This window comes from Ascaphus truei, chromosome 1 (genome assembly GCF_040206685.1).
Source record: "Ascaphus truei isolate aAscTru1 chromosome 1, aAscTru1.hap1, whole genome shotgun sequence".
NCBI lineage: Eukaryota > Metazoa > Chordata > Amphibia > Anura > Ascaphidae > Ascaphus > Ascaphus truei.
Genome location: NC_134483.1, coordinates 411570544 through 411581560, shown reverse-complemented (window position 1 = coordinate 411581560; position 11017 = coordinate 411570544).

Genomic DNA, 11017 nt, shown 5'->3' with positions numbered 1-11017 from the left:
TGTGTGTGCATGTGTGTCAGTCAGTGTGTGTGTATGTGTGTCAGTCAGTGTGTGTGTGTGTGTATGTGTGTCAGTCAGTGTGTGTGTCTGTGTGTGTGTATATATGTATGTGTGTGTGTCTGTCACTGTATGTGTGTCTCTCTTTCTGTGTCCTGCCCCCTCTCTCCTGACTCCTCCCCCCCCCCCTCACAGACAGGCAGAGCTGCGGACTCGCGGCGGCTCTGCCTGAGACTCTCCTCCCTCCCCCCCCCCCCCCCTCACAGACAGGCAGAGCTGCGGACCCGCGGCGGCTCTGCCTGAGACTCTCCTCCCTCCCCCCCCCCCCCCCCTCACAGACAGGCAGAGCTGCGGACCCGCGGCGGCTCTGCCTGAGACTCTCCTCCCCCCCCCCCCCTCACAGACAGGCAGAGCTGCGGACCCGCGGCGGCTCTGCCTGAGTCTCTCCTCGCCCCCCCCCCCACCCCCCGGCGAGACGCGGCCGCACCGGGCACCGGGCAGATACCTAATAAAGGCCCCCCCCCTCCGGAAGTGCTGCGTGGGCAGAGGCAGTGTCGGCGGGGAAGGGGGGCAGCGTGTCATCGTCAGCGGGAGCTGGCTTGGTGCTGTGGGGAACGCAGCTCACTCTACCCCCCCCCCCCCGTTCCATGCCTCGGCCGAGGGAAGTCAGCAGGAGTGGCGGCAATTAAATTTTGAGGGCTGCCGCCGCCGCATGTCAGCGGGTGGGGGGAGCAGAGCTCGTTATGAGCTGCGGCGGCGGATACCCTCCATGATCCCTGGGCTCCTCTCCTCGACCCCGGCGGCGCTGAGTCAGCGGGACGCAGGAAAGCGGAGGTAGGGAGGAGAGAGGCTGCGCAGCATGTCAGCGGCCGTTAGGAGCGGCGGCTATCGCCGCCGCATATGTCATGGTGTGTGGGGGGTGTGGGGCTGTGTGGGGGGTGATTAGGAGCGGCGCCGGCGGCTATCGCCGCCGCCGCCGCATCTGATTTGTGGAGCGGGTGTGATGGCAGTGTTGGGGTCGGGCTGAGCCAGAACACAGCCCGGCCTCAACTGCCAGCACTGACGTCACATCCGTTTCATTTCTGTCTCCACAATTCTTTTTTGCCCCATCACGAATGAGGTGCCACTAAAGAAGTTTCACTTCAAAAATAAAACAAATGTGAATGCTCATGGCCTGATGGCTATATCAGAGATGTCTTTAAATCTCTACATCCGTTTATTATCAATTCATCATCAATCAATTAACAAACTATGTTAGTGAAATTCCCCTGAAAGATCACACACTTCTTTTCTTTAATTCAGCACATACTGTATCAAATGTTATGCCCAAAAAAGATAGAGATCCGGAAGACCGGGCTTCATACTGGCCACTCTTAAATCAAGACTATAAAATATTTGCTAAGATATTAGCTGATCGATTGGCAATTGTATTACCAACATTTATACACCCAGATCAGTCAGGCTTCATAAAGGGCAGACATCTAGTGGCTAATGTATGCATAGCATAACTAGCGGTCCAATCTTATACTGTGTACAATTTAAATCAAGATAATTACTCAAACATTACCCCCAATAAATCTTCCTGTCTAGTTGGACTAGATGCTGGAAAAAGCCTTTTGCCAGAATTGCATGGAATAATCTGTTCAACATTATGAAAAAAATTAGGCCTTTTTGTAATTTCCTTCATACAGTTAAAAGCCTATACTGTACAATGTTTTTTCTGCTAATATTGCCACAGGATCTGTGCTTTCATAGTTTTATTGTAAATAAGGGCACTAGACGAGCCTGTCCCCTCCCCCACTTCTCTTTAATATTGCATATAGAATTGGAAACTCTACAGTTGATAGCGCGATATGTGAATGATATAATTGTAGCTATAGGAGAACCAAACTAGTATCCAAAAGTCATGGAAACTATTTAGCACTTTTATTCTTTCTCTGTGATAAAAATGAAGCCCCCATATATAAAAAAATATATATACATATATATATATATGTATATATATATTTATATATATATATATATATATATATATATATGACTTTAAGTGTTGTTAGGTCTGTTCTTTAGGCCGCGCTTATAGTGCTGGCGACGGTGACGCGACCGATGACGTCGCTGTCGCCACTGCCGAAAGTTGTCATTTAATTTTTAGCGACAAGGCCAGTGACGTCACTAAAAGGGGCAGGCCGCTCAATTTGATTGGTTTAGAGACAGTCACATGTGGCGACTGTCTCTAAAAAATCAAATTTTCCTGGCTTCAAAAGTTTTGGTCGCTCCGTCGCTCCATCGCTCCATCGCCATCGCGCTTACTATAAGCGCTTGCGACGGAGTCAATGTATTTGATTTGGAGCGACGTTGCGTCGCCATCGCAAGGCACAATAAGCGCAGCCTTACTTGGGCATTAGTGACATTATTAACCCTTGTGTATTAATACTAGTGTTGTTTAGAATCAGTGTGCCCCCCTTATTCCCGTTTTATCACCGTCCCCCTCCCCTCCTTGTTTTCCCTTACCTCACTTCCTTCCTTTTTTGCCTATCACACAGTATGTTATCTGGATACCATTTGTGGTTTGACTATATAGACTAGAATAGCATCATTGTCCATTGCATATTGTTTGCCAGATCTGTATTTAGCTTTGATAGTAACATTTGTTTTTTTGCATACCATCTAGTGTCTTTTTCACGCATTTTTCAATTTGAGTGTTGGGAACATTTTCTTTGTTTCTTATTTTTAATATAGAGGGAATCAGGGTCCCTCTTTTGTTCCTGTGCACCCCACTAACATTTATTAAGTTATTATTTCTATTGAGGTGCTGTTCATACTATATACTTTCTCTAAAAAAAAAAGCACCAAAAATATACAACAATTAAATCATGCCAAGCACCAAAACGACATAACAATAAAATCAAAACAAGCACCAAAAATATAAAAGTAGAAAAAAAAAAATCAACAAAAATAAACAAGAATTAAAACAACCAATCAACAAAAATACACAAAAAAACAGGCACCAAAAACACATAACAATGAAATAAAAACAAGCATTTGGCAAAAAAAATTGCATCGTTTAGCACTGTGCATATTTATATCATTAAAGAGCATAGATAAACACATTGGCAGTCAATGGACGGAAAAAAAAAATACATAAAAAATACCAAAAATACAAAAATAATATACAATCAATGTTCCTCAACTTCAGGTAACTTTTTCTTCTCTTCATTCTTCTTTCTTGAGTCTTCTTTCTTTGTAATCCAATACATTGGGCGGATGTGGTTCTGTCGTCTTCTTAAACTCAAATTAGATGGGACAAGCCTTATATAAGGCCTGTGATGTCACATTTGCATGTCAAATGATATACCCCCAATCCGATTGGATGGTGTACCATGTGACAGATCTTTTTTTTTGTTTAAAGGATGTGATGTCATCAAAAGGGAGGGAAGTCTGCCAATCAGAAAGGCTCTGCTTTCCTCCCTTTAAGATGACGTCACCTACTGCTGCGGCCACTTTAATTCTAACATTTGCCCGTAATTTCCCAGGGTTTAGTTCAGCTGGCGCCGAACTTGCCTGCGCGCCAGCCGCATCTCTTCCCTGCACTCCCCTCGTGCGCATCTTCTTCTCCCCTCCCGACCCCCTGGCTGCTCCTGCTCTGCCCCTTCTGCCCCTGCATCTTCCCTGTAACCCTTTCATGACGCTTCAACCTTCAGGGGATGTCGGGGAAGCAGGGGAAGCGGGCGCGCCACGTGACACCGGCACCACAGTGACGCGCGGACAAGCCGCGTCACCCTGCGCATTGCACGCGCATTGCAGTGGCGGCTGCATTAGAATAAAGGCGGCCGCCACTGTAAAACAAAATCCTGCAATTACATGTTACTCCAACCAATCAGATTGAGAGATATACTATGTGAAGCATGACATAATATATCCCCAATCTGATTGGTTATAGTACCATGTGACAGCTTCAATTTTTTTCAAAGGATGCGACGTCATCTGAAAGGGAGTGACGTCACATCCTTTGAAAAAAATAGAAACTGTCACATGGTTTACTATAACCAATCAGATTGGGGATGTATCATTTGATGCCTCACATGGTATACCTCCCTATCCGATTGGTTGGAGTAACATGTGATGGCAGCCATTTTGTTTTTGGTGACTACTGTTACATTTTAATTTAATATAAAATCTATTGCATTGTTGAGGTTCTGGAGTGGAGACACATCTTACATATTCCCTTAGCACATCTATATTTTCCCATGGTTTGGGCTGGAAGCCAATTCAAACTGTCACTGTTTTTGTTCTGAGATATGGGTCTCAATCTGCATATTGCTAATATATTTTAGCTTTTTTTTGCTCTTCTAAAAACTACTTTGGGATGAACTGAAATATGTGGCTTCAATACCAGATCACAGGTTAGTACAGTATTTGCCAATGTTGTCTTAATATTTTTTGGATGGAAGAAGCAGATTGGTTATAGCATGTTATGAACAGAGGTGGATTTTTTTGGCTGAATGGCAGCCTCATTTTCCTGAATGGCTATGTTTCAACTTGCATCAGTCTGTTTTTTTCTAACAAGACCTATGTTTTTGTTATTCTTATTCTTGTTTCTTGATTTTTCTAACATTTCAGTCCTAGTAAAGTTCTTTGTTTTACTATGGGATTCAATAATACCTTATTTGCTCTATTGTGTCCAATACAAATGGCAAGAGAGCTGAACACAATACAGTATAACAATACTGTACAATAAGCTTTAGTTTAAATGCATACATATATTCTACTGCACAGTAAGTAATACAAGAATGTACTCCTTCCTCCAACGGGTTCATCAAGCTGTCAACAGGGATGGACAAAAAGCCAGCTCTTTAGCTTAGTACTTGGAATAGGGACAGGGACACAGTCCCCATGTTGTAGGGAGAGTGGGATGTTGTGGGTGGTAGGTGGGTGTGTGTGTTATGGGTGGTCTGGATGAGGGTGTTGTTGTGGGTGAATGAGAGTTGATGTGGGTGGTGGTGGTGTGGGGGCAGGGGTGGTTGTGTGTGGGTGACTGTGTTGTGGGTGGTGGGTGCGTGAGGGTGTATTCGGTGGGTTAGTGTTTTGTGGGTGAGGGCATGGTGATGTTTTTTTAATATAACAAATATTTTCTATTTTTCTATTTAATTCTATTTATATATTTTTGAATAAATAATTTTTGGGACATACCATTGTTTGAAGAGTTTACTTGAACGTAGTGAGTATTTGCATTGTAATTTACCTGGGTGGGTGAGAGGGAGAAAAAGAGAGAGGGGGGAGAGAGGAAGATACAGTACTGTGGTTTGTAAAGAGAGGTACATACTGAGTTTAAGGGAACAACTATTTAGTGTGCTGTAAACATTATAATACGCGGTTTGGGGACTGACCAAATAAAACCTAGGCTTTCTACTGTACATTATTGCTTATACCCAACAAATGAGTTAACAAATCTTGGGCTTCCATTTTGCCAGCTTATGGTGAAATTCTGCATTAAAATTAGGTTTCATTCCATAGTTTAAGGCAGGGTCTTGAGTACTGCATTGCATTTTGTTCAAGGAACATACTGCCCTATTGGCCTTCATCCATTGCCATTACAACCAAATGCCAACCCTGAACGGGGTCATTATGTATCTGTCCAATAAGTCTAAGTGGAAGAATGAGGTGTCTTTTTAATAACTCTCAGTAGTCATGTAGTACCTGTAGGTGCATGTTTTTGTGATGTTGACAGAGTTTTGTCTGTACTAACATTTGTAGATAGCAACAGAAGAGGAATTTCACAGGCTGTTTCTCCTCTAACCCACGAAGTAGAAATACAGCTCAACCCCGTTATAGCGCGATCTGCTACAACGCAAATCGCTTATAACGCTGTCTGAGCATGGCTCCCGATTTTAAAACCACCATTTTGCCGCGCGAGGACATATTGGCATCTAGATCTCTCTCCTCACTTCATAGGAGCCCACATGCTCTCCTCTCTCTCCTCTCTGCAGCTGTCGTGTGCGGCATCGTTTTTTTTTGTTTTTTTTAAAACATTCAATTCAATGCTTTATGACTACCGGATACATACACACACCAACTGGGAATTGAACATTAGTACATTTTGTATAATACACATGCAGGGATCAAACTCAGGACCTTCCATATACTGATACTAATGCTTTACCTCTTACCTCTACACCATAGGCTGGGTAGGCTTCTGACCTTTGGAAGAAGTTGTTTTCTTCTCTGAACTTTCTGTCACCTTATAATAGCTGACTCTGAGCTTATTTTCCTGAGGTGGGCCCCTCAAGTTCTTATCTGTTAATTGTCTCTTTGTAGAGTTAGTCAACATATATACTGCTCTTAGCCTTGAAGGGGGAAGACGAGATTGCCAGGCATTATAAGTTTTTCTTTGTGTTTAGTCATCTAAAATATATAGCAAATGTATAACCAATAATGACATATGAAATGGCATGCCCACCCCTTTTTGGGGTATAAAATAGACTGCTTTGGACTCTTAATAGTGCGTTTTGTGTTAGTCAGACAGCAATGTTTGATTCGTATTAGATGCACTCTTGCATACAACTGTTTGCAATAAAAATTCTCAACCAAATAGCTTACCCTAAAAGTGACAAGTATGAACTCAATTTTTCCACGACAACAGTAAGTAATACACAAATGTACACCTTCCTCCAACAGGATCATCAAGCTACTGCATACCAGTCCATGGACGAGGGCAAGCCAGACAATACATGCCAATAATACCAGATGACCCGTAACCCCTAAAAACACTTATATAAAGAATAACGTGAGAAACAAAAACCCAGCTGAAGCATCCAAATCTCCAAAGGAAAAGACTCTAGGGCCAATCTGGAATAAGAAGCAAGCGAGTCCCATAGCCATTGAATTTTCCAGAAAATTAGGATCTGCTCCAGGTACCCCAACCACCGTGTTACCCATCGTACCACACCTCAGACCAATCGCACCCCCCTTCCCACCCAGCACACCCCAACTTAGACCCGTCACACCCCTCTCCAGAAACAGCTCACCGAGCTCACGTCTAACGTAACTGTTGCCTTGTTCAGGGATAGCATGGCATTGTCAAGTGTGTTTTTTGTTTTTTTAACAATTGTGATGCCACTGTACCTTGCAGACCTCAGGAAAAAGCTGCAACAAATTGTGCACAGATACCAGAGCAGAATGAGAGACTGGACTTAATGGATGAAAAAATGTGTTACAGAGGATGGACCATACAGTGAAGGAAAGCAGACTACACTACTACAGAATTCAAGAACAGGAAAGACACAATGAATTGACTTTTATAGCATGTGAGCACATGGAGTAATCAGTTACTGAAACGAACTGATAAAAACATGATATTTTTTAATAAACACAAGGTTTTTTTAAATATTTTATTTAGAAGGGCTGTGCAATTGTTTTGCCATTATTTTAAACCTTGTTTTCATCCTTGTTTTGAAGATTCTGAAGGTTTATCAACGTCAACACCTTGTTCATATAGAGAAAACATCTAGTGAGACAGAATATCACTATTGGATAATTAAGGCAATGTATGCATTCCATTCAATTGGCATATACCTGTAGAACGCATGCGCACAAATGTAATATAATGCATGTGTGTTCCATACAGTTTACAAAGAGTGCTCATGTACCAACTCGTATCCTTAAATCCATTTTTATGTATAACTTGCTTAAATATTGCTTGCTTGGTTTTACTAATTTTCTTATCATAATAATGCCCCGTCCCCTTCTTTATTATGTATTCCTTTAAATCAATTATCTTAAACTGCTCAAAAAATAGCGTTATTAAAAAAAAGCAATCTGTGTTTGGTTACATGATACATTTTTAACCAAGCAGAGATCTACAATACGTACATTGTTCAAGTTCAGTTACCTGGTTGGAGAAGACCTTAAAAACATATTTGAATGCCATGTTGCACTTTGACACTACGTTTGATCACCACAGGGGATGTGTTTTCTGGAGCGATTGTTTCTCTGCACAATGCAAAGAAATAACATACAGTATTATACCATTTTGAAGCATTAGACCGATATATAAATAAATTGTAATGATTGAATAAGTCATCCACAGACAGTGTTGAGAAATTTCAATTTGCTGTGGTTTCCAAAAGTAGATTACAAATTGACTGTGAATTTTTCTGAAAATGTTGCAGATTTGGCATACAGTAATCAGAGAGCACTTCTTGTTTCCTAATTTAAAATAGTAAACTTTTATTTTCTTTTGCATTTTTCTATTAAAACAGCAAGGTTACTGCACGTGGGACGTTTGGCTCAAAAGCAAAGGGAAGTACGGCCTGTTAGCTTCCCCCTCTCAACTCACCCCTATCTTTGAAGACCCAAACTTCCCGCCCAGGTGTTTTCAAAGACAATTTGACCAATTCCAGGGTCTCGGTATAAGGCTGGTGGCCGATCTGCTGAAGAAGGGAGAGATCCTGTCCTTCCAGGAACTCCGAGACAAATATCAATCCCAAGATCTCCATCTGTTCAAGTTCCTGCAAATAAGGCACTTTTTATTATCACTCTCCCGAAACTCCAAATTCCCCATACTAACTGGATTTGAGTCCCTGTGCATTAAAGGCACCTACTAGAGGGGTCTGATTTCGGAGATCTATAGGGGAATGGAGTCGGCATTTGACCCCCGACCCACCACTCTATGCAAAAATGGTCCGAGGACCTTAACATACCAATTGATAGGGACGACTGGGAGGATGTCTGGGAGTAGGTCGCTAAAACTTCAATTTGTACAGTAACAAAAGAGAATATCTACAACATTTTATTCCAGTGGTACCTGACCCCGGCTAGGCTGAGCCAGATCTTCCCCGGCACGCCTGACCTGTGCTGGAGGGGATGTCAAAAGGGCGACATGGCCCACATTTGGTGGTCATGCCCGGAGATACAGAGGTTCTGGACCATGATCCAGACGCTTCTCCGAGAGACCTCAGGGCTTCTCTTCCCCTTGGACCCTTTGACGTTTGTGCTGAGCAAACCTATTGGCGACCTCATATATCTCCCCCAGAACCCCTCACTATCAACCTTTGCGATACTCCCCATCTATCTCTCATACCCCCATCTCTCCCCCTCACCCACACACATAATACTCCCTCTCCACATCAAACACACAATACCCCCCTGCACACCACACACATCCCACCCCCCCTGCACCTCACATCCTTCTCCCCCCGTGCACCTCACATCATTCTCCCCCCCCTGCACCTCACATCACTCTCCCCACTGCACCTCACATCACTCTCCCCCCCTGCACCTCACATCACTCTCCCCCCCTGCACCTCACATCACTCTCCCCCCTGCACCTCACATCACTCTCCCCCCCTGCACCTCACATCACTCTCCCCCCTGCACCTCACATCACTCTCCCCCCCTGCACCTCACATCACTCTCCCCCCTGCACCTCACATCACTCTCCTCCCCTGCACTTCACATCATTCTCCCCCCTTGCACCTCCAATCACCCTCCCCTGCACCTCAAATGACCCTCCCCTGCACCTCCAATGACCCTCCCCTGCACCTCCAATGACCCTCCCCTGCACCTCCAATGACCCCCCTTCACCTCCAATCACCCCCTGCACCTCCAATCACCCCCTGCACCTCCTGCACCTCCAATCACCCCCCCTGCACCTCCAATCACCCCCCTGCACCTCCAATGACCCCCCCCACTTCACCTCAAATCACCCCACCTGCACCTCAAATCACCCCCCCCTGCACCTCCAATGAACCCCCCCTTCATCCTCCAATGGCCCCCCTTCACCTCCAATGACCCCCCTTCACCTCCAATGACCCTCCCCTGCACCTCCAATGACCCCCTGCACCTCCAATCACCCCCCCCTGCACCTCCAATGACCACCCCCTTCACCTCCAATGACCCTCCCCTGCACCTCCAATGACCCCCCTTCACCTCCAATGACCCCCCTTCACCTCCAATGACCCCCCTGCACCTCCAATGACCCCTGCACCTCCAATGACCCCCCTTCACCTCCAATGACCCACCCGTGCACCTCCAATCACCCCTTTACCTAACCCCCTGCACCTCACATCACCCCTCCTGCACGACACCTCCCCTGCACATCACCCCCCCCTTTACCTCACCTCAATGCACCTCACCTCACCCCCTGGCTGCACCTCACATCACTCCCCTGCACATATCCACACTGGGAGCACGGGGGGGAGCGGCCGCAGAAGAGCTCAGCTGGCTGTGACTTCCCCCTCCGTCCCACGTTGCGAGCGGGGGGGGGGGGGGACTGAGCAGGGAGGGGGAGGGTGGGCACTGCGCATGCGCGCCAGGACTGTGGGGAATCGCCGCCATTTTTTTAAAAACTTTTTTTTTTTAAATTTATTTATTAAACTGGCGCCCAGCCGGACTCACCGCGGGCCGCACAGAGAGGCCAGGCAGGCCGCATACGGCCCGTGGGCCACATGTTGTGCAGGCCTGCTCTACAGCCTCTACCTCTGTCTCTCTCTCTGACTTTGAATCCTGGCTTTCATTCTTTCTCTCCTCTGATTCTCTTGTCCTTTTACTGGGGGACTTCAACTGTTATATTGATGACCCCTCATTCTCTCTTTAACCTCCTCCTTTGGCCTCCACCAGTGGGCTATCCAGCACCCGCAAGGATGGTCACTATTTAAAACTGGTCTTTACTAAAAACTGTTCCCTTTCTGATTCCTCCATCTCCCCCTTCCACTCTCTGACCATAACCACCTATCATTCACCACACTCATTCCCCTCATCCCCTTCCTGTCCTACTTGCTACGCTCAAGACCTCCGCGCCATTGACCTCTCTACTTTGATGTCTACCCTAAATGCAAACCACTCTTCTCACTCTCCTTCCTCTGAAACTGACAAACTTGTCAACTCCTACAAATCTAGTATCTTCTCCTCGGTTGATCAATATTCCCCTACTCAGCTCCGGCACACCCTTCCCTCCAACCCACAGTCTTGGCAAAATTCACAAACACACTCCATTTGCACTTGCACTCGCTCGTCCAAACGC